The sequence below is a fragment of the Littorina saxatilis genome, linkage group LG10 (assembly GCF_037325665.1).
Source record: "Littorina saxatilis isolate snail1 linkage group LG10, US_GU_Lsax_2.0, whole genome shotgun sequence".
Taxonomy (NCBI): Eukaryota; Metazoa; Mollusca; class Gastropoda; order Littorinimorpha; family Littorinidae; genus Littorina; species Littorina saxatilis.
The window spans coordinates 35,551,826-35,578,852 of record NC_090254.1 but is presented as its reverse complement, the minus strand read 5'-3'; the positions used below and the strand labels follow the sequence as shown (position 1 = coordinate 35,578,852).

The window sequence follows — 27,027 nt, the reverse complement described above, 5'->3', positions numbered from 1 at the left end:
TGCGTGCACTGTAGCTGCAAAGTGTATGTAGACATAGCCTGTTCCGTTTTTGATTCCCGTCCGTTCAGAGCCGGGGCTGATGTCTCTAGCCAATTTTAAACTTTTTAATTTATATTCAAGGTTGACACATACGAATTCCTGACTCGAAATTAAAAAAAGTTCTATGTCAAAACATGATTCTTCTATGCTCGTAAAATTATTCAGGACTGTTACACGGCGAAACGCAACGATATTTCAAGTAATAAGAAAGAATAAGCTGAACATTTGTTTTCTTCCGCCATCAAGTTTTGACTAAATGTTTTAACATAGAGGGGGAATCGAGACGAGGGTCGTGGTGTATGTGTGTGTGTGTGTGTGTGTGTGTGTGTGTGTGTGTGTGTGTGTGTGTGTGTGTGTGTGTGTGTGTGTGTGTGTGTCTGTGCGTGTGTGTGTAGAGCGATTCAGACTAAACTACTAGACCGATCTTTATGAAATTTTACATGAGAGTTTCTGGAAATGATATCCCCATACGTTTTTTTCATTTTTTTGATAAATGTCTTTTATGACGTCATATACGGCTTTTTTGTAAAAGTTGAGGCGGCACTGTCACACCTTCATTTTTCAATCAAATTGATTGAAATTTTGGCCAAGCAATCTTCGACAAAGGCCGGACTTCGGTATTGCGTTTCAGCATGGAGGCTTAAAAATTAATTAATGACTTTGGTCATTAAAAATCTGAAAATTGTAATTAAAATTATTTTTTTATAAAACGATCCAAAATTACTTTTATTTTATTCTTCATCATGTTCTGATTCCAAAAACATAAATATGTTATATTCGGATTAAAAACAAGCTCTGAAAATTAAAAATATAAAAATTAATATTAAAATTAAATTTCCGAAATCGTTTTAAAAACAATTGCATCTTATTCCTTGTCGGTTCCTGATTCCAAAAACATATAGATATGATATGTTTGGATTATAAACACGCTCAGAAAGTTAAAACGAAGAGAGGTACAGTAAAGCGTGCTATGCAGCACAGCGCAACCGCTACCGCGCTGAACAGGCTCGTCACTTTCACTGCCTTTTGCACTAGCGGCGGACTACGGTCTTTGTGAAAAAATGCAGTGCGTTCAGTTTCATTCTGTGAGTTCCACAGCTTGACTAAATGTAGTAATTTCGCCTTACGCGACTTTTTTTTTTTTCAAAATCATATTTACACCCACACTCAAATGTATAGATGAAAATGCACTAGGATGCACTACTGCGTTTCCTCTCTGGGGCCCCACGGCTTTCCTGCATTGACAGTTTCGCATGTCAGTCGGGTTTACTGACTGGGTGGCCGAGTGGTAACGCACTTGCGCTCGGAAGCGAGAGGTTGCGTGTTCAGGCCTGGGTCAGGCCGCAATTTTCTCCCCCCTTTCCTAACCTAGGTGGTGGGTTCAAGTGCTAGTCTTTCGGATGAGACGAAAAACCGAGGTCCCTTCGTGTACACTACATTGGGGTGTGCACGTTAAAGATCCCACGATTGACAAAAGGGTCTTTCCTGGCAAAATTGTATAGGCATAGATAAAAATGTCCATCAAATACCCGTGGGACTTGGAATAAAGTAAAAAAAATTCCATCTCACACGGCATTAAGTCTCAATGCGCCACTAATAGTCAGAATGTTGACCTTGGGCGTTAAATGGAAGAAGATTAGCCGGCATACCTCGTTTCATTTGGAATCTGTTCGGCGATCCATAAAAAAAAGGAAACCTAAAGACCAAACCGTCAAAGTCACACGCGACATATTGTTTGGTTTTTTTTCTTGCTCCGTTCAAACACAAATACTGAGAAACACAAGTAATTCTTTCCTTTCAAAACTCACCTCAGCAACAAAGAAAGAAAAGCGAGGCTAATCCGGAAGCAATTTCAACGCTTATCGAGAGTGCTGTCCCCTGCTGGCTCCGCTCGGTTGCGTTGTCCACGCCTTGGTGGGTGGCGCAGCAGCAGCCAAGATGGCGGAGATCCGGGCTCTCTGATGTGTGTGATGGTAGCTCCGATGATGCCACAGCCAAGAGAGTCACGCTCTCGGAATCAGGTTTCAAGGAAACGGAGGAAACCGGGTGCAAACAGAAGAGCATGCTGGGTAGAGCTTTTGGCGCAAAAACTATATCTATGGTTCGACTGAGTTGTGTCCAGCCACGGTCTTCGAGAATACCTGCACGAAAGGGAAAATGTACACTTTAATACCCCCCGCGGGTTAGGGGGAAGAATTTACCCGATGCTCCCCAGCATGTCGTAAGAGGCGACTAACGGATTCTGTTTCTCCTTTTACCCTTGTTAAGTGTTTCTTGTATAGAATATAGTCAATGTTTGTAAAGATTTCAGTCAAGCAGTATACAGAAATGTTAAGTCCTTTGTACTGGAAACTTGCATTCTCCCAGTAAGGTAATACATTGTACTACATTGCAAGCCCCTGGAGCAAATTTTTGATTAGTGCTTTTGTGAACAAAAAACAATTGACAAGTGGCTCTATCCCATCTCCCCCCTTTCCCCGTCGCGATATAATAACCTTCGTGGTTGAAAACGACGTTAAACACCAAATAAAGAAAGAAAGAAAGAAAGTACACTTTAATGGTATATATTTATTAACGTTCGACAACTATGCTTACGGTAGAATCATGTTCTTGATCCCGACTGTGCCATAACGTCGCACACCGGGATAGTTTGACGAGAGGAGACCATACATAACATTATCTAGATGAGCAATCATGGGAAATTTTATTACCTTTATAAAGTATCTTTTTGGAAAATAAACGTTTACTTTTAAAATCCTATTCCCAATGCTTTTGGAGACAACGGGTGCCAAACCCAAATATATCAAATCACACTATCAGTATCTAGAAGAAGAATTTACTCCTCTTAACAAACTTTTATCATCACCACTCCGACCCACCCCGTCATCCTCCCCTCCTTTCTGACTTTTACCAGCTTTTAGCGTATCATCAACTCATGTCCCTAAAAGGAAAATTTCCTGTGAGGACATTAAGGACCCCCATTTCAATCATGGGAGAATAACACACACATCAGACAAGAAAGTGTGCGACGTGGCCGGGCACTGGACCAGAATCATCACTGACAAGATTGTTCCATTGACCAGTTCATCATAAAGTCCATGGGCCATTCTCAAAATCAACTCGGCAGTCTGTTCACACTCTTGCCGGGGCGGCATTTTAAAAGTTCAAATGTTTCGTAGTCGGGCCGATTTTCTGCCAGCAATTTATAGTGTCTCAAGGACCAATGGTCGGTACCTGGCATAAAGTCTCTAATTATTGTTAGTCTTTGAGTTTGAGCAACCACACTCTAATTAAGCTGCGATATAACGTCAACAATTCGGAGCGGAGGCGGTTTGGAAAATTTAGGGGGGCAAAACTGTGACTTAACTCATTGTCTCCCAGGTACGGATATATCCGTACCCACTCATATGGCTCTATCTGTCCTGGTACGGATATATCCGTACACACGGTCACTTCAATCGCTTCCTGTAACGTCGATCTAACGCCTGCATTCCAGCGTGTTGATAAACAGTTGCTACACAGTTACTACAATTCTGTGTGACCTGCTGCAGCACAGCTGGTCTCGGCTAAAAAAACCTTGGTAAACATAGGTGGGGTAGAAAGTGTTAAAGGATCCATAAACACAAACTGAGACCATATTATGTTCATAATTATTGACGTACTACAAAGCATTCATCTTGCACGGTAGGAAACATATTCGCAGCCGCACTTAATTTAATGGAAACGAGCATTCATAAAATGGGACACGAAGAACACAGCAGTATCAATTTGAAAAATTGAACAGAAAAGCCAGTTGTTGTTTAAATTGCCGCAACACTTCTCAGCAGCCAGACAAAAGAATCTCACTTGTAACTGCTAACAGCTCCCCCGAAGACGGAGTACGGTCAGCTGTCAGTGGGGGGTGGGAGCGATTGGAAATGATTGTGCACAATGCATAATGCGTGTGGAAGACAGATTCACCTTCTCTTTACCAATTGACCCCACAACAATGTTAAGCGCGGGTGCTCGCTCAACCAACACAACAACCGACACAACAACCAACACAACAACCGCAACAAAACCAACTTGAAACAGCTCTTTTAACGTTGCTGTGGTAGTTTTACTTTCCAACTCAACTGTTTGTCACTTGTTCCGCGATATGTACATGCTTGCAGCACTGAATTAAGAAAAGAAATAGTTAAGGTGTCGATGGCATAATTGTTAAGCCGACATAACTGTTCGACGGCCAGGTTGATAGACAGAAATACGAGCTATAGAGCGTTGAAGCTCACTCCACTGAAGCAGCGCCACTTTGTTTTACAACAATAATTCAAAACAACCAGTTTAGGAAATCTGGCTGTGAACCTCACAAACTGTATTTTGCAAGCAAGCCCCGTGTTGTTGCCGGTTTCTGTAATGTTGTTTCCTAAACACTCTCCACGTACATTCAACACACGCACACCTTGTCTGTGTTTCCGGCTAAGGAGTTTAACCCGTGTGTATGTTCTACGTCTTGGATGCTCGCTCCCATTCATTCAGTCTTTAGCAAGTTTACATAATCATTACATAATGTTGTTGGTCTTGCACCGGTAAACTTGACAAACACACCGACAGACACAAACACACGTACGCACGCACGCACGTACGCACGCACATACACACACACTCACACACACAAACACACGAGCACGCACACACACACACACACAAACACATACACACACACACACACACATACACACACACACACACACACACACACACACACACACAAACACACACACTGACGGTACCGGCAATGCATCTTTTGGAGTAACCGAGGCCGGATAAACATGTCGTACCTATATATAGCGTGATTAGCTCAAGATTGTCGATGACAGGAGTCATTTTGCAATTAATTCGGCCAAACAGTCCAACACAGCAAAGACAGCAGCCAGGCTGTCCATTTTTCTTAAACGTCCAGATGGAAAGGATGCACTTAGCGCATGGAAAAGCGTAGATAAACACGTGATGATTTACATTATGGATCACATGGTAATGGGGGTATCTTTTCTTTTAATTCATGCCCCGCTGTCTTTGTTGGGGTTTGACTTTTTTGTTGAAGTTTTTGATTCGTTGTGAGAAAGGAAACAAAATGGAATCGGTCCTGAGTAGCCACATATTATAGGTGGAAGGGATATGGGTGCGTCTCAGAATCTCGTCCTCTGTTTGTGACATTATCACCAAAAGTAAAATCTTCCCAGAAAACGTTGATAATACTATTTATACACTTCTCAGGGTGTACCTTTTCAGTTTAAACAAGAAAAAATATAACATTGCCTTTAGTTTGCCATATATTGAGCATTATTTGGACCATGTGTGCAAAATCACCCGTGTAACATGGAAACAATAAAAGACAAAAAAAAACTGCATTTATAAGGCTGAAAACGACTTTTGTTCAGTTATTATTGTTGAATCACAAGCCATTATAGAGTTCAATATGAAATGACTACATGCAAACAACAAAATAATGTTTTTTTCAAAGTTCCATGCATTTGTCAAAATTTCAATACAAAAATGAAAATTAATTAATGATATCCTGATCAGAACATGTTGATACATGGCATTCATTCAGTCTTATTGACATTTAACCTTCACAATAGCATATATACAAAGATTTGTTGCTCTAAGACAAAATGTTAGAAAGTTATCCCAAAAGAATGCAAAATGGTCACCGATGTAACATGGAAACATCACTTTTGTAACAAAGAAACGGTTATGCTTTTTCCCACAAACTTTACTAAATGAAGCTGATTTTGCAACCAGATTCTTCTTAGGTAAAATGCCAAACACTAAAACAGGAACAGAAAGAAAAAAAGCTGGACAAAATCAAGCAAACTTTGCCCCAAAAAAGAGAAACATTAATGAAAAGTTCATCACCGACGTAACTCGGAAACGAACAACCAGACATGTATTATAAGGTTTGACATGAAGAATGCAAATGTTCAAAAGTGGTTCATTCAATTGTTAAGACAATAATAAACCAAAGGCATTGGTTACATATAGAACAGTTGCCACTTGCAGTTAATTAATTTATTTTAAAAGAAATAATGCCCCCTGGCATTGAAGGTGGGGTCACGAATCATGGTTGCATCAGATGTAGGGACTAAGGAAATATCATCGATCCCTGGAAAGCAATAGTAGTTCCCCTCCGGTTTCCTTCGAAGGAACGTTACCACCAGTTCATCAGGTCGAATCTCTTGCACCTGAAACATGCAAGTACCTGCGATTTCAACTAAAGATTGATGCAATATGTGTACTAGTTTCACTAACATGAATTTGTTTAATGTCTATCAAGATTTTGATGCATCCACATTCACTGGCTAAAAACAAAATAAAGTAATTATTTTGTTCAGACTTACCATTCCATTGAACATACAACTTTTACAATTAAAGAAAACATTGACACTTACCGTTCCTTTAAATGGATTTCGGAAATTTAATTTTGATCATAATTTTTTATATCTTTAATTTTCAGAGCTTGTTTTTAATCCAAATATAACATATTTATATGTTTTTGGAATCAGGAAATGATGTAAAATAAGATGAACGTAAATGTGGATCGTTTTATATATAAAAAAAAAAATTACAATTTTCAGATTTTTAATGGCCAAAGTCATTAATTAATTTTTAAGCCACCAAGCTGAAATGCAATACCGAAGTCCGGCCTTCGTCGAAGATTGCTTTACACAAATTTCAATCAATTTAATTGAAAAATGAGGGTGTGACAGTGCCGCCTCAACTTTAACAAAAAGCCGGATATGACGTCATCAAAAGTATTTGTCGAAAAAAAGAAAAAAACGTCCGGGGATATCATACCCAGGAACTCTCATGTCAAATTTCATAAAGATCGGTCAAGTAGTTTAGTCTGAATCGCTCTACACACACACACGCACAGACAAACAGACACACACACACACATACACCACGACCCTCGTTTCGATTCCCCCTCTATGTTAAAACATTTAGTCAAGTTTTGACTACGTGAAATCGAAAGAAAAACTATTATTAACAAATGTTTAGCCTAATTTTTCACTTCATAGAATATCATAGCAGCAAAAACTCACCTTTTCTTAAGAACCTTGGGTGTTGATCACTGTCGTAACAAAATCACAGACTTCGGAAACATTCTCGAAATCTTTCTTAGCTGCTGGAAGCTGAACTATTTCTCTCTGTAACTGCGCATGCGTAGTCACCCGCACCTCTAAGTCACTACGCGCAAAATAGTTCTAATCTTTCTTCAAAACTCTGAACATTATTTGCAAAACCGTTCACCATCGTAACGGAATTTTGAAGAAGCATGTCATATTGCGCAACTTTCAACTTAGTTTGCAGATGCAATTTTGAGAAAATAATACTTAAATAACATTTAACTTAGCGAGTTTCTATGCCCTTTCATGTCAAGATCGTGTTGAAGATGAATATGCAAATTTAGGACTTGTTGCTGTTGCACGCGTGTGGAAACCTATGTTACGACAGTGATGACAAACTTTCAAGCGATTAATTTCGTTTAAAAAAACAATTCTGTGGACAAAATAACATTTCAACTGTCAAGTACACTTAAACCAAACACACATAACAAAAATAGCAGTCCTTGGACATTCTAAACGATTCTTGTAGTGAGGTACAAAACTAGTTGATGGTTCATGTCACAGATCAGACCTCCATTTTTCACGCATTTAATCATTTCTTTCGCAAAACAACCTTCATAATAATCATGCAAAATACTCAGTTTTGTTTGTACTATTTCTTTATTCATTTTACTTCTCAAAAATACCAATATCATGATTTAAAATTCAGTATGTTTCAATTGTGGGCTAATTTGATTATGGCACACACAAAAGGTTCAGTTTCTGAGACGCACCCTTATACACACACAACAGATTTTTTCTTAAATTGTTTTGTTGTGAGTCCAATTGCACCTGAGTTTGCAACTTCTCTCAGTAATTTAGGGATTTAGATTTATATACCCTGTTTAAGACCTAACTCACAATTAAAGACCAAAAAAATTTGTTTTAAAAGCATGTTATCCTTTAGACATCTATACCTAGACTATCCAAAAAAAACAGCGGCATAGGAAATGATTGTAGTCTGACGATGTAGCTCTTGATGATAGTGGTCTCTCTCTCTCTCTCTCTCTCTCTCTCTCTCTCTCTCTCTCTCTCTCTCTCTCTCTCTCTCTCTCTCTCTCTCTCTCTCTCTCTCTCTCTCTCTCTCTCTCTCTCTCTTTTCAGTATATCTGACACAGTGAGTGCGTGATACGACGCTTTACTATATTAGGTCGTGTCTGCGATAAGCGAATGAAAGAGAGACGGGAGCAAATACAAAACTCTGCACACAAAAAAAGAAAAAAACATACATTTCATCCGCGGATTAAGAATCTGTGGCGGCCATATGCTGGCGGCGGAGTGATATTATAATGGTGACGTCACAGACTGCACGTGGCGCACGAGATTACCGCCTCGTGACACGCTAATCTCGTGATCCCGCTAATCCGGCCGCCATTTGTATTTTGCACTCATTCCCCTTCTAGCGTGTCTGGCTCTGACGCCGCTGCTGTTGCTAAGCCGATGTTTTACAGGGATGCCTGCAGATACCTACACAAGTAGGCCTACGGCAAGTTTTTGTTCCTTATTGTCGTAGTGCATAGTTACAAAATAAAAAGTGGGAAAAGTTGGGGCTTGACGGGTTCAAAAACTGAGAAATCATAAATGTGTCAGATCATCTGGCAAATCATTTATTGTTTCAAAACAAACACGCATACACACTCACACTCACACTCACGCACGCATACCCAGAGACAGAGACAGATAGCAGGGGGGGGGACAGAGAGAGAGAGAGAGAGAGAGAGAGAGAGAGAGAGAGAGAGAGAGAGAGAGAGAGACAGACAGACAGACAGACAGACAGAGAGAAAAAGAGAGAGAAAGAGTCAGACAGACAAATAGACATGTTAAACATTTCATCAGTTTATTGTTCATGAGCTGAGTCCAGAAGCCCCCCCCCCCCCCTGTTATAATATGCATAGTGATTCTGTGGACCCTTAGGGTGTAAAGAACAAGAAAATTGACGTTAACAAGAAATATATTGCGGACTGCTATGTTTTTTACCTTAATTTTGAAGGGTACCCCCATCATGTTCTGTAGGCTAAAAGCTTTTGGTCGGTCCGTAAACTTTAATAAACTTTGGTGATAAACTGTGGCGTTATTCGTGATAAGATATCGTTCGCGTATGTTGACAACAATGCTTTCTACACGATATACAACAATTAGAACGACAAAAGCCGCAAAACGCTGACCACAGTGAAGGCACGCGTGTATGCACCCACCATCTCTACGGTGCGAACTGTCGATTTGCCGAAATATCTTCAATACATTTTTTCTCTGGACAATTGTGCAACATACTGGAAATAAATTACAATGCAGTTCAAAAGTAGACTTTATTGCCGTTCTTTTGAGCTATCTCACGTTACCATAGGATTATTCTGACGTACACTATCGTGGGTTTATCTCTCCTATCCCGTATTTGGCTTTGACGCAAAATGCATTCTTCTTTGGCGATTTTTGCACGCGTAGCGTGTATAAATAATTAAATGTGTATATATACTTCGAAGTTCTCTGTGTAGTAATACTATCCTTCATTTGAATCATATATTTTGATAAACATAATGGGTCATTTGGGCACCAATGATGACCCATCTCTCGAACGGAGTCAACTGTCAATTTGCTGAAATATTGTCAATACACTTTCTCTCTCAACAATTATGCAGTTTATTAGAAACAAAATATAATGTAGTTCGAAAGAAGAATTTCTTGCCGTTCTTTTGAGCTATTCCACAGTACCATAGGATTATTCTGACGTCCACTATCGCGGGTTTACCTCATGCAGGTTCAGCTAAGGGGGCCGCTTGGCCCATATTTGACTATAGGGCATGGCTAGTACTACATATTCCATTCAGATATACAAACAACTTTAACACGCCGAAGATAAAATGAAGACTGACACTGAAAAAATATTCGGTCGCTACAAACTTTCTCGTGATTCCAGTAAAAAGATAAGCCTAAGTGACGTCTGCTATCATGAGTAAAAATGTTCATCTTTCCTTAGCCGTATTGTAAGAAAGCAGCCCGAATTTCCATGAGGGTAACCTCATCCAGTCACAGGACTATATGAAATCTTATCATTATAAATTCGTGCCCTAAATGATTTTTTTTCCGTTTCCTTGCGTTGACTTCATCAAAATCAGTAACTAATAAGTCTGAGTCCTTGTCTGTATGTACGACTTGATTGGTAGAGCACTGGACTTGTGGTCGAAAGGTCGCTGGTTCGAATCCGGGCCGGGACGGACACGGGTCAACTTTAAGTGCAGACCCAGAGACGGTATCCACAGTGGCACGTAAAAGACCTCGGTCATTCTGCCATAAATGCAGAGGCTGATACCACCTAAACACGCATACACTTGTGGATCTCATCTAAAGTCGGGTTAAAACCCGGGAACATGCCCCTAATGGCTTAGCCGTGAGGGCGTAAAACTTGAATTTCTCCCCCGTATGTACGACTTTCCGGGGCAGCACACGGTAACCGACAGCGTGTAGAGTCAGCGAGTGAAAGTTAGTCGGTCCAGGTGGACACAGTCTTGTGGCCTCATCACTTCCCCAGTGATGTCCGCGAGCTGGGAAGAGAGACACGATGTTTGTTGTGCAGGCCCGCAGTTTATTTGTCTCGCCATTCGTGGCATTGATAACTATTACCGAACCCCTCTCTCCCCACATCGCTGGTGTAAGGTCGACCGCTTTCTGTGTGTGTTTTCCTTGGTGCTTCGTTTCGCCGCTTCTGTTCCGGGTCGACATATGTACCCAGCCGTTGGCGAAAAGAACGCTATCTCTTGCTTTGTGTGTCGGGTGGGCCAAAAACATCGACTCGGATTTAAGCGAAAGGAAAACAGAAGTATTATGCTAACCCGTCATGCCGGTGTGCATCAAACAGATCATCATAGGTGAAAAGCGGAAGCTGAGTTGGTGCGGAGCTATAATCTTCGCTGCGGGACTATAATCTTAGTTCAGTCAGCCGTTGACGATGAAACGCGAGACTCCGCGAGTTTTGCCTGAAAATGAGGTGGCATGTGTTGTCGACATCAACATTGACACTCAAAAACAAAAACATGAGAGAAAAGCGTAAATGCAAACTAGATAATAAAAGTAAGACAGAAAAACAAAAGAAGACCGGTTAAGTAAATTCTGGAATGTAACTAGGAAAAGAAGAAATATAAAACAGGTATAAGTTTTTAAATTCTAGAGAAGAAAAAAATCCGCAAAAACAGAAAGAAACAGTAACAGGTACTACCCGCCAAGGCCCTAAAATGGAACCAGGAAACTGTAAAGCTGCAGCATTAATCAGTTTAACCCCGCGATGCCAGTACGTTCTGATTCAAGACTAAAAGGGAAGTAAGAAGGAAAGAGAGAAAGACAACTTGCTACGTAGAGGACTAGGGCTGTATATAACTGGAACAATTATACTCTATTATATAATTATAATTATATTATACTAAGATCTACTAAGAGAGAACAGAAACAGTAGTTCGTGTTGATAAGTTCTATGGAATAAATACACAATTTATCTTCTGTATATATTTTTTTGTTTTTATTATTTTTTATTAAATGTATATTGTTTGTTTGTGTGTTTGTTTGTTTGCGTTTTCAGGTTCTGCGATTGACATCAGTTTATATTAGGTTTCGGCGAGATTTATCAAGTCACATATTTAATTCGTTCTTATCTATTCTTTTTCTGTCGGTTATCGTTCTGACTTAAATTCATAAAGAATAATATTTCTGTCGTGAAATCAATAGGTAAAATGTCAGAGTAGATTTATATAATTGAACAGAGCTTGAGCGTATTGGCTACGCTTCGTAAAATGTGCATGCAGACCACTGAGTTATGTCTATGCAAAAAATCATGCCAAGTCCAGGCAGAAATGAAGAAGAAGACGGTGATTTTAACAATATTTCATGTTGCGGGGTCAGGGGGTATTCTCTCTGGAATTTACGCTGACACACAAACCATGAAGTACGTGCGTGCGTGTGTGTGTGTGTGTGTGTGTGTGTGTGTGCGTGCGTGCGTGCGTTTGTGTTAGTTTGCTATTGTGTGCACTTTATGCCGGTATGTGTGTGTGTGTGTGTGTGTGTGCGTATGTGTGTGTGTGTTTGTGTGTATATGCCATGTGTGTGTGTGTGTGTGTGTGTGTTTGTGTGTATATGCCATGTGTGTGCGTGCGTGTGTGTGTGTGTGTGTTTGTGTGTATATGCCATGTGTGTGTGTGTGTTCCGTCTAAGTCTCTGTTCCGAGGCTGTCTGTCTATGTTCATCAAGTGACATATGCTAATTCGAATTTCGAAACTTTAATTTAAACTGAATTCTATTTCTGACTTTGTTACATTTCCCTGAAGCAATACATAATCAATGTCTACTCTCGCTTGTATTGGAAAGAAAGCAATACCTTGTAACTGTGTAATACGCGTACTCTTTTTTTATTTCGCATTTCAATTCAAATTGTTTTGTTCTTCGTTTAGTATATCAGCATTGAAGTCATCTATAAAAACGTTTTTCCAAAAAAATGAAATTGAATCTGAAAATTTACGACTTTTATTTTTCCTTTTACGAACAAAATTGATAGCCATTATTTCGTAATTTACCTTATTAAATTTTTTTTTTTTTTTAAGTGCAAAGCTTCGGGCACACAAAAACAAATACAAAATAAAGTCATCAAAAATCAAGAATGGTAGGTTGTTGGAAAGTTTAATTTATGACAAAACAAAACGTTGCATTTATTGTGCTTCGACGGGTCTTTCAAGTGGACAGACAGGCAAACACTTATCATACTGCCGATAATTAACTTATCTCAAAACGTTCGAATAAACTCGCTGGCAAGACGCTGGAATTGGAAATTGCGATATAAACCAGAATACCACCTAGTCATAATTAAAACATTTAAAAACAGTAAAAAAGCAAAAGAAAAACCGTGACAACACACACACACACACACACACACACACACACACACACACAACTATTGTAAAACGAAACGTTACTGTTCTCAGACACATTTTGAGTAAATTGGCGATCAAGAGCTTAGAAATCCATCCACGTCACAATTTTACATTTCTCGTAACTTGACGAGCTATTTAGTTATCAATTTTCGGCCGGAAGCGCTTGGAACTGAGTTTAGCAACTCCCAGCCCAGGCACGTGCAATGTCAGTCAGTCCGAGACTGAAACGGCTGCACGGAGGATTTATACTGCGCACTTTTTTGGTTAAAATCCCCCAGTCCTTGAACATTACTTGTAATGTTGTACCATAGACCAAATAGCCTGGACCGCCAACTCGTCACGTGACCCTTCGAGGTTACCACTCTCGACTTTCAGGGGCGCGTCGCGTCCGGTTTGAAAGGCGAGCGATTCGAAGACAGTGAAAAGAAAGCACGCTCCAGTTCAAGTTATTTGTGACAATGGGAGGTGACAATGAACTGGATTTTCCAAAACTCCAAACTAAACTTAAAGGCACAGTAAGCCTCCCGTAAACCAGTGACAGAGCTCCCCGAGCGTCTACATACAGTACAAGCATACTTCCATTTGAACGCTCACCGAACGGGAACATCCTGGCTGCTTTCTGTCGAGCGTGAGAAATTTTCAAAGAATTTATTTTCGTGGACTTGGTCCAACAACAATGGCGCCTGGTTTTGGTGCTGGACGGCTGTTGTGATACCGGAAATCACGCCCGGACAGTAAGCCTCCCGTAAACCATCACAGATACTGTCAGGCTTTTACACACAGTACAAACACCCTTCCATTTGAACGCTCACCAAACGGGAACATCCTAGGTGCCCTACGTAAAGAGCGAGTAATTTTTAAAGAATTAATTTTGCAGATTGTCTCGAACACTTGTTGGACCCATCCTGAACTCAGGTCAAACATGAGTTACTTCCCTTCGGGGTCTCATAGTTCTATCGATGTTTACTGGCGATGGCCGTGAATCGATGATTATCAAAATGTTTTTGGACCGTGGTGCGTTTTTGCGCTAGACCTAACTTTTAAAATCTAAATAATAAATTGACAGCTTGTTACACAAACATTCTTTAATCATAAAAGAATTCTTTCTTCATCAAGACAAGATCAGTACAATTCGAAGTTGTGAAAGTTTGAAAAAAGAAAAGCCCGGAAGCAGGGTCACGCAAGGGTCGTAGCAGACGACGGTTTATCAGTGCATATCGCCGTTCCTCTCAACAGTCAAGAGCCATCGCTAGAGTTCTTGTGAACCACAGCCGTTTGTTTCGTGCATAAAAATGTGCTATTGTAAATAAGCTCACATCGAGTCGCATTCAAATGACTAACTGACGACTACATTGTGAAAAAGGGAAACTGGATCACACGGGTTCACGATGGCTCAGGGGTAAGATAAACCACGCAAAAATAAATTCTTTGAAAATTGCTCGCTCTTTACGTAGGCCACCTAGGATGTTCCCGTTTGGTGAGAGTTCAAATGGAAGGGTGTTTGTACTGTGTGTAAAAGCCTGACCGTATCTGTGATTGTTTACGGGAGGCTTACTGTGCCTTTAATAAAACTCATCGAAAAACATGTTCCAACTGCACTTTAGCTGAGTTTATTTTAGCATTTTCAGAACTTACCTCGGCAACTTCGTCCATGTTTACAATCGACACCGGATATGACCACAGGCGGAAGGTATCGTCCACTGGACTACTACTATCACAGAAAGACTACAAGGTACGTCACTCACCTTCGAGTCTTCTGTGTTCTTGGAGTCGCTTCCTGGGGGAAAATATTGTTCAAGACGGTTTGCCTCTTCCTACAGTCTGTGTAAGGTCAAATAAATACAATTGAATGATTGTTTGAACTATATGCACCTTTAGTTTTCAGCTTCCGTTCGCTGCAGGTTGTTTTTAACCATCATTTGGACGAATCTTCGTTTGCGAGCCGCTAATATCCACTTGGCGGCTAATTATGCATCCGCACCGAATATGCATACCAGCGCTCATTGGTTAATAACAGGATATTCGATGATTATTTTCATTGGTCGACTGAAACGTTTTCCTCATTTTGAATGAAGTGGCAAACGGTTCTTCACTAAAACCGAAAGTGAAAACTCCCGGGGGTAGCTTCCCTTTGCTTCACAATATTTACATATGTTTTAGACCAATGAGCGCTGGTATGCATATTCGGTGCGGATGCAAAATTAGCCGCCAAGTGGATATTAGCGGCCCGCAAACGAAGATTCGTCCAAATGATGGTTAAAAACAACCTGCAGCGAACGGAAGCTGAAAACTAAAGGTGCATATAGTTCAAACAATCATGCAACTGTATTTATTTGACCTTACACAGACTGTAGGAAGAGGCAAACCGTCTTGAACAATATTTTCCCCCAGGAAGCGACTCCAAGAACACAGAAGACTCGAAGGTGAGTGACGTACCTTGTAGTCTTTCTGTGATAGTAGTAGTCCAGTGGACGATACCTTCCGCCTGTGATATGACATTCCCCTGATTTCTGAAAGGCCATGAAAGCGTAGGTTCAGTCCTAATGCGAGAGGCCGCTACCTCGTAATAGAGAGAACTTGAAGAGCGGAGAGAGAGCTAGTCAGTTGGCGGTCCAGGATAAATGGTCTATGGGTTGTATGACTGTCTGCGGCCACGTAGTCTTTGATATGGACAGGGATACTTGACTTTTACGTTACAGTCGGACGGGGCCCACAAAACGGCTTCAACTACTATGACGGAGCCGGCAGACTCTTCTATCCGGCATGCAGTAGCTCAGTGGAGCCAGAACATCTTGAAATAACAATACTTTCACTTTAATTGTGTTGAACTAGCGGACATTTCATCCTCCGTTTAACTTCACTCACCCACAAGAAAGTACCCCAACCAACTACTAGTATCTCTTGTCGATTCTTGACATTTTCCAAATCGGATCAGCAAACGAGCCTCAAGTGATAGCTTTCACAGACTTCATTGCCGAAGAGCTTTGCCAAGGGGCGTAACACGTCTCCATAAATCTGCCAGAGTGGAGCACACTCAGACGGGCTTATGGCCCCTTTTTACATAAAATGGCAGGGCAGAAAAATAAATAAAGACAAAAAAGAGCTTCGGGGGGCAGAAGCAGGTGGAAAAGGGGTGTTGACACAAGTGCAAGTGTAAACAAAACAATAACTACTTTATCATGTGTCAACGGCTCTTTGGGAGGAAAATCGTTAAACCCACATCGGAAGAAACAGAGATGGTCAGGTTAGGCCGGGTACGCACACAACCTCCCCCCTTCCCCCCCTTCCCCCCCCCCCCCAAAAAAAAAAAAAAATTGCTGGAGCAAGAAGACACAAACGGATGCTGAGCAGACAAAATTATGACATAGACTGATGAAACCGAGGTGTGAAAAGTGTTCTCACTTTTGGTTGTCAGTAATGTCACAGATACACTGTTTTCTTCTTTTTTTGCGTTTTTATTTATTTTATTGTTTTATTATTGATGAGCAAGAAAGTGTATGTTCTGTTTGTTCTGTTTGTTTGTAACTTTACTCATGTAATATGGTGGGTGTGGAGGGTGGGGGGGGGGGGGGGGAGGGTCTGTCCCTGATATAACTTTTTTTAATGGGTGGGCTCAAAGGTTCATGTGTTGTTGTTTTTTCATTTCCAGATTGTGTTTTCTGGCTGCTGTTTTTGTTTAATTTAGGATCGTATTCCTTTGTTTTGCAGGATGTGCGTATCTCCGTGTGTATGTATGCATTATTAACGGGGGAGGGGGGAGTACTTTTTGTTTTTACCGCCCTGTCTATGTATGGGTACGGTGCAATCGACTTACATGTGCTCTGATCATGTTCGGCTTAAAAAAAAACACGCATGCATGGACGCACGGACACACACACGCACGTACAAATAAACGCATGTTGTCAAATAATAGGGGAAGGGCTCCTAATATGGACTACTTTTTGTTTCACGCTGATAACTAGCTTGTTTTCTTGCGAAGAAGTTTCATTTTGTGTTTGGTAGTCCTTCTCTCTTAGGTTAACCGTTAGGCCTAATTAGAGTGAGATAGCTTTGATAGATATTCAGCAAAAAATAAATACAGAAAAAACACAAATGGTCCATATTAGGAGCCTGGGCGCCTAATATGGACCACTGAAGCGGACTTCTCGAATCACTGTTAAAAGCCCCCTATACTTCAAAATAACATGATACAACTTAGTTTGCAAGTCAGACTAATCAAAATATGCTTTAGATTTATCTGTTTTGGGTTGATGAGAGCATTATTTGAAGCACACCAGGAAACTAAAGAAGCTTATCAAAAACAGAGTGAAAATAAGTGAAATTATCAACTTCCACGAAAAGAAGACTATTTGTGATATTTTTTTTTAAATCTCGAAGGCTAGTTATAGGTTATTTCCACCAAGCTTCTGAATGAATTAATAAAAATAGCATTTAGCTTTAAAGGTGGTCGTCTACATTTTGACTTTTTTCCAATAATCGTATGGTTAGATTTCGCTAAAAAGTTATTTCAGATGATGAATGAACCATGGGGCAAAAAGTTACAGAAAAAAACATATATGTAAAAAATGTTTCTATTTTTTGGGAGCGTGACTCACGCTTCCAATGTTTACTTTTCTGTTTTCTGAGACCATGTGCTCTGCCTAAAAATATCGACCAATCAAATTATTCGCGGCGCATGCGCAAAGAGTCATTTATGGTCCAAAGATGTCTGCCATCTTGCGCCAGTTACGTAAAAAGCAAAATTGTGATCGATCAGGGCGGCATAGGTCTGAATGTGTACATTTGGGGGACCAGAAACAACCCTGAGATGCAGCGAAGTTGGAATTAGGCGCCAAATTCAACCGGCAAGTGGCAAAAACACTATGATGCTCATTGAAAGTTACGTCGGGGGTGTGCTCAAAGTACTTTTGGCAAAATCGCAAGCAGGACAAAGCCCTGGGAGTTTTTCCTGTGGAAGAGCATGCTGAAACGGAATGTAAGTATAATTGTTGACATTACACCCAACCTTTACTTTGATCTTCCATTAACTTTACTTGTATATTTGAATTCAAACCTAGTTATTACGTTTCACAGTTCTGAAACAAAGCTTGTACGTACATGATTACCATTTCACTGTAGGCTGAAAGGGCGCGTCCGAACATTTCATACTCAAAGGCGGTTTGAAATCTTAAACCGGGCTTACTTTTAGATTTGGTTTTTACATTATGTATTCCTCCACACTTTTTCCTTTTCTCAGCTAGTGTCGTGTCGTGGTGTGTGTCGTGGGAAAGGGAGGGGGGAGTTGCATTTTCAGTGGCCGATTCTACTTCGGACAGATCATAGATCTATACAGACGGTATCGCTAACTCGTCATCTATGGACAGATCAAGCTCATCCAGATGAATAGAACTAAAATGTCACATTTTTTTTTAGAATCTTATAGATCTGTTCTTAGTTTTTACGGTATGGCTTCAGCTACATTCAATCTGCGTGTGCCTTACACAAAGGACTGTTGAAAAAAAAAATCTCTTCAGAGATTCATGATACTATTCAGTTTTAACCACCACGTTTTTACATTGTGTGATTAAATGATAAGGTGACGTGCATCTTCACGCAGTCGCGCGCGCGCGCGCGTGTGTGTGTGTGTGTGTGTAGGGGGGGGGATATGTCTGTCTGTGCCCTCTGACTTCAACATAAATTGTGTGTATTCAACAGTAACGTTGCACATTGCAGATCTGTGCGCCAGGAATGTGGACAAGGAAGCCGCAGTTTGAGCAAGCAACGGTAAGCTATTTTATTCGAAAGCTGTTTTATTCGATTACAGCGAGTCCGTTTGTAAGCAAGCTTTTATGATGTTCCTGTACACAACCTTCATCGATGCTACAGGGATACTGTTTCAAGTTTTTAACATTGAAACTGTGTGTGTGTGTGTGTGTATACGTGTACGTGTGTGTGTGTGTGGGTGGGAGAGAGAGAGAAAGACAGAGAGAGAGAGAGAGAGAGAGAGAGACTCTGTGTGTGTGTGTGTGTGTGTGTGTGTGTGTGTGTGTTCGCTCTGAAAAAACGAGAACACGCAAAAATAAACATCGTATTTGGTCAAGGTATCAGAAATATTTAGTATCATAGCTAATAGTGAAGGGTAACATTTTTTTTCTCATAGCCTTTATTCATCAAGCTGACAGTGACAACATAATAAGGGAACACAGACAAATTAAATAACATATCCACAATTACTATAACAACAAATGCAAGCGGACCAATAGTTGCAACAAACTTCAGGCTAAATAACATCAAAAAGAAAGGACCAGGGGAAAAAGAGAGATCACACGTATCTAAGAAAACAGCGGTAACCATTTGTATGTCCGAATGTATCATTAAAACCACGATATCCACATCTTGCCTGTTCTTAGTGTCATGCAATCATGAGTAGCAAGTGGTGTAAAAATTGAGAGACACAGAAAGGCACAGTCGTTCCCATGAAAGCTTTTGGCTCACCATCTCAGATTTAGACAAGATTGTACATGAACAAAGACTTAGATTCGACAACCTGGCTGCTTCATGCGCAAAGTGATAATTTATTTTGATGTGTTATCATCACAGATTCCTGCTTGAGTTCGTTCACAAATCAGTCAATAAAAAACAATCACAAACTGCACCCAGGCTGATTAGTTGATGTGTTTAGCGATGGTCTTTTCAGGCCTGGTCTGTTCTGAGACTGTAAATCGAATAGTTTACTCGGGAAGGACTGAACCTTTCACATCAATATTCAACAAAAACCAACAAAACGTCTGAATAACACATACGAGAAGGGGGGGAAAATTAATTTGTGTGCTTTTGTTATCAGGGGAGGGAACCATCTAATCCGAGCAAAATTACCTCCCTTGATTTGTCTTACGTGATACATGTGCAAAGTGAATAAAAAGTGCATCAGTCACAAACAAATACAACTATTTAGCAGGATCAATTAGTACACTTGATGCATATATGAATGTTGATCTATTCAGAATAATAAATAATGTCCCGGCTGATACTCCCTGCTAAATTATTAGCAGATTATCATCGATATTTGTGTTCCCTGTGCACAGCGTTTGTTTTTCGGTTGTTGTTTTGGTTCATGTAACGTTTCAGGCGTATTCTCAAGACATTTAGAGAACTGTTATGGAAGCCTGAAGATCAAAGACAAAAATGTATTTACTGTAAAATGCAAAAAAAAGAAAACGGGTTTTCCAATAGCTCCTGCCATTCTGATTGTGGACTTTAGCATGCATAGCCGTGTCAGAAGACAACAAATATACATGCAGCCCGATTACTTGAAATGTGGCATCGGTATCAAGTGTGTGTGTGTGTGTGTGTGTGTGTGTGTGTGTGTGTGTGTGTGTGTTTTGATGCAGCTGCAGAAGTAAAGAAGCTAATGTCTTACAATATTTTCAGAAATGATCGCTCTATGTTTTACTACAGAACTGAAGGAGCAATGGTTGAGAGTGAGGGGGTAGGTATGCAATATACAAGTGGGTAGATTTGTGAACCATCTGTGTGCCCGCTAGGTGGAAGGCGTCCATGGCATCCATGTAAGAATACATCGCTGCTCTGCCGATTCAGGACTGATGAAGCCATAAGTGTCCAAGCCATTGTCCTGCAAGAAAAAACACGTCATTTTTAGTCCATATATGCATTTCCGTGACTAAGCTTTGGTTTAATCATCGGCCTGATAATGATGACCTAGAAGCAATAGATTTGTTATCAAAAACAATTGAAAAAAAAAGTAAATTAATTCTTTCCTTCTCCTTGTATTTATCAATGTGTTTATTCTTTTCTTCTTTTTTTTTCTTGGGTGGGAAGGGGGGGTGGTGGTGGTAGAGGTGGGAAGGGGGGGGGGTGGGTGGGGTGGTGGAGGTTGGGAGGGGTGTGGGGGTGGTGGTGGAGGTTGGGAGGGGGGGGTGTGTGTTGTAATTAGTTGTTTTCAAACACTTCGGACAGATACTGATGCGCCGGAGACATAGCAGAATTTTTAGGGGATGCATAATCTTGCGATCAGATGTGCAAGATGGTGATTGTTCTACACTACTCGTCATAAAAAAACTTTACAGATGCGTTTGAGGGCAGATCTTTATGATGAGGCCGTTTATCGTAAAACCAATTATATGACTGGAAAAGCCTTTTATGCCCCTAACTTATTCAGAAAACAGATTGAGTTTACATGACGTAGTGTCGATACAGTGAAGCCTACAACACAAACACACCCCAAAATCAAATTCGCAAAATCAAGGTTCCCGCGTTAAAATTGACAACGAATCAGAACTGCTAAAACAAAACATGTTTAGCATGTTCTTAGACAAAACAATCAAATGTGCATCCAAATCAGTAAGTTTTGTTCACATATCTTGTCTAACATGGACGCTATGGCATGCTGAGCGGTGTAGGTGTCAATCCTCTCAGCAAGCATAAAAGGCAGTTTTTAAAGCCGCATTAGCGGGTAATGAGACAAAAAAATTGTACAAATCACGGTAAACATTTTTACAAATCACGTTTTTGCGCCCGATATTTTCTTGTCAACTCCAAAGTCAAGGGACGAATACGAAATCCCTTGACTTTTGGGGTAGCGCGACTCTGTTACTGTTAATTTTAAGATTTTTTTTATTTTTTTTTATTTTCATTACTCGGAGGTCCCATCGTTGGGAAATTCCGGTCGCTTCCTCCCAGTGGAAAGCTAGCAGTGACAGAGTCGCACTACCCCAAAGTCAAGGGATCTATTAGTCCCCTTTCGCCGTTATCCCAATTCGCCCCCATCCCATTTTGGCGACATTTCTTAGGCCAAGTGTCATTTTACCACCATATCATGTACCATTAGCTCCACATCCCATTTTGGCGCAATCCTGTTTCGCCGTTATCCCATTTTGCCCCCATCCTATTTTCGCGACATTTCACAGGCCAAATGTCATTTTACCACCGTGTCATACCACTAGCGCCACATTCCATTTTGTCGCCATGCCGTCATCCCATTTCGCCGCCATCCCTATTTCGTGACATTTTGGATTGTGGCAAAAATGGGATTTGGCGTAAACGGAATGTCTTCCTTTTTTTTATAAGGGGCTTATTGTCCGTCAGGTCTTAATTGCCTATATTGGACATGAATTGGTTTATACGATTCGAGTTTTTACGCCCTCACGGCTTTTGATGTATGCGTGTTTAGGTGGTATCAGCCATCTGCACTTATGGTAGAATGACCAAGATCTTTAACGTGCCATTTTGGTGACACGGGGGTGGGAGATGGATACCGTCTCTGGGTCTGCGCATAAAGTTGACCCGTGTCCGTCCCGGCCCGGATTCGAACCAGCGACCTTTCGATCACAAGTCTAGTGCTCTACCACCTGAGCTACCCGGGCCCCATGTCTTCCTAGTTGAATAACGCAGTATAGTAGTATAGTGAGGCTTGGCAAGAAGAATAAATAAAAAATGGGATGGCGGCCAAATGGGATGGTGTCAAAATGGGATGTCGCGCTATTGTTATGACACGGTAGTAAAATGACGCTTGGCTTGTGAAATGTCGCGACAATGGGATGGGGGCGAAATTGAATGCGGTGAAACGGCATGGCGGCCAAATGGGATATGGTGTCAAAATGGGATGTCGCGCTATTGTTATGACATGTTTGTAAAACGACGCTTGGCTTGTGAAATGTCGCAAAAATGGGATGGGGCAAAAAATGGGACGGTGGCAAAATGGGATTGCACCAACATGGGATGTGGAACTAAGTAAAACCACCCCCACCACTCAGCGTAGAGGCTCTAAACAAGAAAAATTAATAAAAATAAAAGGCATGCATTACTTTGTGGAATGCGATATTTTTACATTTTTACAAATCGCGGTTTTAGGTTCGACGTGATTTGTAAAATGTTTTTACATTTTTACAAACCACGGGTTAACAGTAACTCGCTAACGCGTTGCCTTCAAACTTTCGGAGAGTTGTGCTAACACATGTTGTAAAGTACTTTCGGAATTTCAAGTAATTTGAGACATTAGGTCTGCTGTTATTTGTCATGTCAGAAACAGTTCTTAAATTGACGATAGGTTTTTGCTGAATCATTGAACAAATTTTATTTTTTGAAATCTTCAAGAACAATGACAGATGCGCCACATACTCAAATTTCATGTACATATTTTATCAGACATGGGTGGTATGAGGATTTCAACGCGAAAGTAGTTTTTTTAAGAAGTTGACTCATTCAGAGCGCTGAGCGCAAATGTCGGCCTACGCATAGCAAAGCTCACTGCCAACACGCTTAACTGATCAATGGCTCTTGAAAAAGCATTTTCCAAAAATGTGTGTGTGAGTTTAAACAAGTGCACTTTGAACAGCCATTGGTGAAACTGTATTAAATTTAAGGGTAAATTGAAGCTTTCATTTTTCTAAATGCATGCTAATTCTAAAAAAAATTCTGTTCAATCGGACAGGGTACATCTTTATATTTAAAACTCTTTCTGGGATGTCGCATAACAGCAGAACTAATACCTCACATGACTTGAGATTTCGTGTGTACTTTACGACATGTGTTAACACAAATCTCCGAAAGTTTGAAGGCAATGCGTTTGCGAGTTACTCAAATGTACCATTCTTTGTCTTATTACCCGCTAAAATGGCTTCAAAACTGCCTTTTATGCCTGCTGAGAGTATTGACACCTACACCGCTCAGCATGCCATAGCGTCCATGTCAGACAAGATATGTGAACAACACATACTGATTTGGATGCAGATTTGATTGTGTGAGCAAGAGTGACCCTGTTTTTTTATTTTTTATTATTACCTCAAATTGAAGAACTCATTTTTTGCCCACACAAATTGATTTGTTCCAGCTGTTGTGCCTAGCAGTGTTGTTTTGCCAATTTGAAGAAGACTGGGTGACAGGTGACCCCCCAAAAATGCAACCCTCAAAAATGCTAATAACTTCTACATCTGTTGACCGAATCACTTTATATTTGGGTGACATAAACTTCAGCTACCGTGACACTTTCACAAAGGGGCAATTTTGTAGATCAAATGGTCAGACTTTTGTGCTATTTCAAAAAAAAAAGTTGCCAAGATGTGGAAGGGTCATGCATGCAGCATAGGCTTAAGTTTATGTCCCCCAAATATAAAGTGATTTGGTCAACAGATGTAGAAGTTATTAACATTTTTGAGGGTTGCATTTTTTTAAGGTCAACCTGTATTTGCCAAAAAATCAGCCTGACTGGGCCATTTCTACTTTTGTATTACGAAGTGAATTTCCAGGATGTTGTTATAACATTTAAAGATTAATAACTGAAACAGGACACATTTCTAAAGATTTCATATAACGATTATCCGCCCTATCCTGACACGCCCATCACTTTTCAGGTTGTTGTTTTTTCATCATAATTTTAATGCATAATTACGGCACATCATAGTCGAGTCATGCACAACTTATGGCGATTAACAGCAGTGTGCTAACAGTTTTGAAACTGTTTCAGATTTTTAAGTACTATTTTTGTAATTACAGGTCTTTGACGGGTGGTTATCAACCTCCCTTCACCTATCTTGGTAGTGATGACAAACACACCTGGAAGGACATGTGGCTGCACTTGAAGTAGGCTCCTCTGGGAAGGATCCTCTGCAGGCCATGCCCAAAACCGGGGATGGGAGCGAGCCGCTCAGCAATGGACAGGACCAGCTAGCTCCCCCGCTGTCATCTCGTTAATCATGTTCTGACCAACACAGTTAAAAGTCCTATTGTCATGAAATAATGTGATGCATTCAAATTTTTATCCATTTTATCTGTTTTAGTAGATGTAGTATTATGAAACCAGCGGCATATAGATATAATTATAAGCCATGCGCACTTGACCGGCATTCATGAAACTTTGTGGAATTATCATTCCATATCTCAGGCCAATGTACACCAAATTTGAAGTAAGTTGCATAAGTAATTCATGAGTTATCAGCATTTTAATGGGTGGCATGTTTTTTTTCTCTTCTTTTTTTTTTTTTTTTTTTTTTGGGGGGGGGGGGTACTTTGTACATGTTTGTGTGTGTGTGCTTTATGCATTCAGATGTATACGTATGTAAGAGTGTATGCATTAACTAAGTTGGTATATAATTAAAATTCTGTTGTTAATAAATTGTGTCTCGACTGATTGATGGGATTGTCGATTTTGTAAGTATCCTTTTAAACAGCAAACGGAAGTATAGTGTGTCACCACCGCCCCCCCCCCATCTCTCTCTCTCTCTCTCTCTCTCTCTCTCTCTCTCTCTCTCTCTCTCTCTCTCTCTCTCTCTCTCTCTCTCTCATATGCACACACACGCATTTACAATATACAGCCCATACTTGAATAACTGAGATTAACATAAGCACTCAAGCAATAACAGAGAGAAGAAATCTTCAAACCATTACATTTGTAACTACACAAACTCACTGTAAGACTAAGAGACTGGATCTTTCTTCCCGATAACTCTTGGCGGCAGCTTCTTGAGTTGCTGTCCGCATGCGGACTCTGTGTCCTTGATTCCCGATTGCGCTGACAAACAATGTAACACTGCCGCACCTGCTGGCCCTGCCCTGCCTCTTCTGACCGGTGGAGACGATGTTTTGCTCAGAGTTGAGACATGAGATAAGCGTACTTTGTTCGACCTGAGTATCGAAATGGACAGCTTTTGCAGAAAAAAAAGAAACAACAAAACAAAACTGTTAAAAGACATGGACAAATTTCTCTGTATGAGATAATAAAGTATTCGTATTCGTATACTTGACGGACATGAATCATAACTGAATAAAATACGTGGCTTATACCTACCATGCAATACAGTACAGTGTTAGTTTATTTATGCCATAAGGGGCAAATGTATAATGAGTTACACGTTTGGCATTTTTAAGAACTATAAATGCATACATGAATCGTCTAAAACATGATCAGGTATAAGAAAACATGATCAGGTATAAGAAAACAAACACGTACAGATACTCCGATTCACTCAATCACTCGTACTACCACGTGAATGTCACACACACACTGACACACGCACGCACGCGCGTACGCACGCATCTACGTACACACACATGCACACACACACACGCACAAACACACACATCTACAGACATACGCACGCACACGCACATTTTACACACATACGGCACACACATATAGACCTAACAAATACAAAAAATAAAAACCAGCTGCATTCTAAGATTCGACCGGAGAATCTAGATCTCTGATTCAACTGATTCAGTTAGATCTGTAGTTGTTAGTCAGTCTTGCAGGAAAATCAATGGCGATTCTGACATCGATGTTGCGGGTAGTAGTCTACCGGCGTAAACTCATTATAAATGAAAGCACACAAATCAAGGACTCTTGTTGGAAAAGACCTTTTTTTTTTATTCCGATCCTTATTTTGTAGTCGAAATGTTTTGTGTGTGCACAAATACAAATTTAGATCGATTGCAAGCGTTTTAGATTTCATTGTCAGTGTACGTGTGTCACTGTGACTGTGTCGGACTGTGACTGTGTCGGAACTGTGCCTCTCGAAACATTCAGTTAGCGTTAGACCTATGCTTTTGCTTTATTTTTATGATGACTCCTTAATTCCTGAACCGAATCATTAAGCAGAGCCTCTTTGTAAACCGCCATAAAACAAAGTACCGTGATGTGCAATGCTGAAAGCGTAAATCTGACTTTTGAGAGGTTCCCTGAAATGCGTCAACTCGGCTAAGATTTAAAATCTACGAATGACGAACACAGTACGTGAACAGAGCAAACACATTGCTTGAAACTGTTTTGTTGCATAATGAAGCCTTGTTTGCAGCCACTTAAAAGTCTTATACGACAAGAATGTATTGCATAATTGATAAAAAGAACTTACCAGAGAACTTTCGTCAAGCCAGCGGCTGCTCACCGCTAGGAATTCTGGGTGGTTGAGAACTTTGAAAACTTCCGCTTTACATTATGT

At 40.5% G+C, this 27,027-nt stretch overlaps 2 long non-coding RNA genes across 2 annotated transcripts in view; one reads left to right on the top strand and one right to left on the bottom strand.

Annotated features, from left to right (window-relative positions):
* Positions 1–27,027, bottom strand: part of LOC138978690 (uncharacterized) — a 422,724-nt gene that overhangs the window by 376,964 nt on the left and 18,733 nt on the right. The gene's annotated exons all lie outside the window — the stretch shown is intronic.
* LOC138978677 (uncharacterized) lies at positions 17,675–25,304 on the top strand. The gene is made up of 3 exons (XR_011459763.1): positions 17,675–18,071; positions 18,809–18,859; positions 24,587–25,304. It is a non-coding gene; the product is annotated as an uncharacterized lncRNA (long non-coding RNA).